The sequence below is a fragment of the Rhipicephalus microplus genome, chromosome 5 (genome assembly GCF_043290135.1).
Source record: "Rhipicephalus microplus isolate Deutch F79 chromosome 5, USDA_Rmic, whole genome shotgun sequence".
In the NCBI taxonomy this organism is placed as follows: Eukaryota; Metazoa; Arthropoda; class Arachnida; order Ixodida; family Ixodidae; genus Rhipicephalus; species Rhipicephalus microplus.
In genome coordinates, this window is record NC_134704.1 from 126,921,161 (window position 1) to 126,923,981 (window position 2,821).

Genomic DNA, 2,821 nt, shown 5'->3' on the forward strand with positions numbered 1-2,821 from the left:
GTATGGGCCCAGCCCGCTTCTACTGCGCCACTCTGCGTCACTCTAGTTACGTGAGAAAATGTGCAGTGAGAAACTGCGCACTAATGCAAAAATTCATACAATTAGCAGAGCTTGGTTTCGATCTACGGACCTCTGGGTTATGGGCCCAGCACGTTTCCACTGCGCCACTCTGCTGCACTCTAGTTACGTGCGAAAATGTGCAGTAAGAAACTGCGCACTTATGCAAAAGAAAATAAAATTAGCAGAGCGTGGTTTCGATCCACGGACACCTGGGTTATGGCCCCCGCACGCTTCCACTGCGCCACTCTGCTTCACTCTAGTTACGATGGAAAACGTCAGTGAGAAAGTGCACACTATTGCAAATGAAAATAAAGTTAGCAGGGTGTTTTTTTTTTATCCATGAACCTTTGGGTTATGACCCAGCACGCTTTCACTTCGCCACTCTGCTGCACTCTAGTTACGCAGAAAATGTGCAGTAAGAAAGTTCGCACTTATGCAAAAGAAAATAAAACTAGCAGAGCGTGGTTTCGATCACGGACTTCTGGGTTATGGGCCCAGCACGCTTCCACTGCGCCAATCTGCTGCACTCTACTTACGTGAGAAAATGTGCAGTGAAAAATTGCGCACTAATGCAAAAATTCATACAATTAGGAGAGCGTGGTTTCGATCTACGGACCTCTGAGTTATGGCACCAGAACGCTTCCACTGTGCCACTCTGCTGCACTCTAGTTACGTGAGAAAATGTGCAGTAAGAAACTACACACTTATGCACAAGGAAATAAAATTAGCAGAGTGTGGTTTCGATCCACGGACAGCTGGGTTATGGCCCAAGCACGCTTCCACTGCGCCACTCTACGGCTTTGTAGTTATGTGGGAAAATGGGCAGTAAGAATGTGCGCACTAATGCAAAAGAAAATAGAATGAGCAGAGCGTGGTTTCGATCCACGGACCTCTGCGTTATGGGCCCAGCACGCTTTCACTGCGCCACTGTGCTGCATTCTAGTCATGTGGGAAATTTGCAGTAAGAAAGTGCGCAGTAATGCAAAAAAATATCAAATTAGCAGAGCGTGGTTTCGATCCACGGACCTCTGGGTTACGGGCCCAGCACGCCTCCACTGCCCCACTCTGCTGCACTCTAGTCACGTGGCAAAACGTGCAGTAGTAAAGTGCGCACTACTGCAAAAGAAAATAAAGCTCTAGGAGCGTGTTTTCGATCCACGGACCTCTGGGTTATGGGCTCAGCACGCTTCCACTGCGGCACTCTGCTGCATTTTAGTTACGTGGGAAAATATGCACTCAGAAAGGGCGCACCAATGCACAAATATATAAAATTAGCAAAGCGTGGTTTCGATCCACGGACCCCTGGGTTATGGGCCCCGCACGCTTCCACTGCGCCACTATGCTGCACTCTAGATACGTGAGAAAATGTGCAGTAAGAACCTGCGATATTATCCAAAAGATATAAAATTAGCAGAGCGTGGTTTCGATCAACGGGCCTCTGGGTTATGGGCCCAGCACGCTTCCACTGCTCCACTCTGCTGCATATTAGCTACGTGGAAAAATGTGCAGTAAGAATGTGCGCACTGATGCAAACGAAAATGAAGTTAGCAGAGCGTGGTTTTGATCCACGGACCTCTGGGTTATGCGCCCAGCACGCTCCCACTGCACCACTCTGCTGCATTTTATTTACGTGGGAAAATGTGCAGTAAGAAAGTGCGCACTAATGCAAAAGAAAATAAAACTAGCAGAGCGTGGTTTCGATCCAGGGACCTCTGGGTTATGGGCCCAGCACGCTTCCACTGCGCCACTCTGCTGCATTGTAGTTACGTGGGAAAATGTGCAATGAGAAAGTTCGCACTTATACAAAAGAAAATAAAATTAGCAGAGCGTGGTTTCGATCCACGGACCTCTGGGGTATGCGCCCAGCACGCTTCTACTGCGCCACTCTGCGTCACTCTAGTTACGTGAGAAAATGTGCAGTGAGAAACTGCGCACTAATGCAAAAGTTCATACAATTAGCAGAGCTTGGTTTCGATCTACGGACCTCTGGGTTATGGGCACAGCACGTTTCCACTGCGCCACTCTGCTGCACTCTAGTTACGTGCGTAAATGTGCAGTAAGAAACTGCGCACTTATGCAAAAGAAAATAAAATTAGCAGAGCGTGGTTTCGATCCACGGACACCTGGGTTATGGCCCCCGCACGCTTCCACTGCGCCACTCTGCTGCATTTTAGTCATGTGAGAAATTTGCCGTAAGAAAGTACGCAGTAATGGAAAAAGAATATCAAATTAGCAGAGCGTGATTTCGATCCGCGGACCTGTGGGTTATAGGCCCAGCACGCTTCCACTGCGCCATTCTGCTGCACTCTAGTTACGTGAGAAAATGTGCAGTAAGAAACTGCGCACTAATACAAGGATATAAAATTAGCAGCGCGTGGTTTCGATCAACGGACCTCTGGGTTATGGGCCCAGCACGCCTCCATTGCGCCACTCTGCTTCACTCTAGTTACGATGGAAAACGTCAGTGAGAAAGTGCACACTATTGCAAATGAAAATAAAGTTAGCAGGGTGTTGTTTTTGATCCACGAACCTCTGGGTTATGACCCAGCACGCTTTCACTTCGCCACTCTGCTGCGCTCTAGTTACGTAGAAAAATGTGCAGTAAGAAAGTTCGCACTTATGCAAAAGAAAACAAAACTAGCAGAGCGTGGTTTCGATCACGGACTTTTGGGTTATGGGCCCAGCACGCTTCCACTGCGCCAATCAGCTGCACTGTAGTTACGTGAGAAAATGGGCAGTGAAAACTGCGCACTAATGCAAA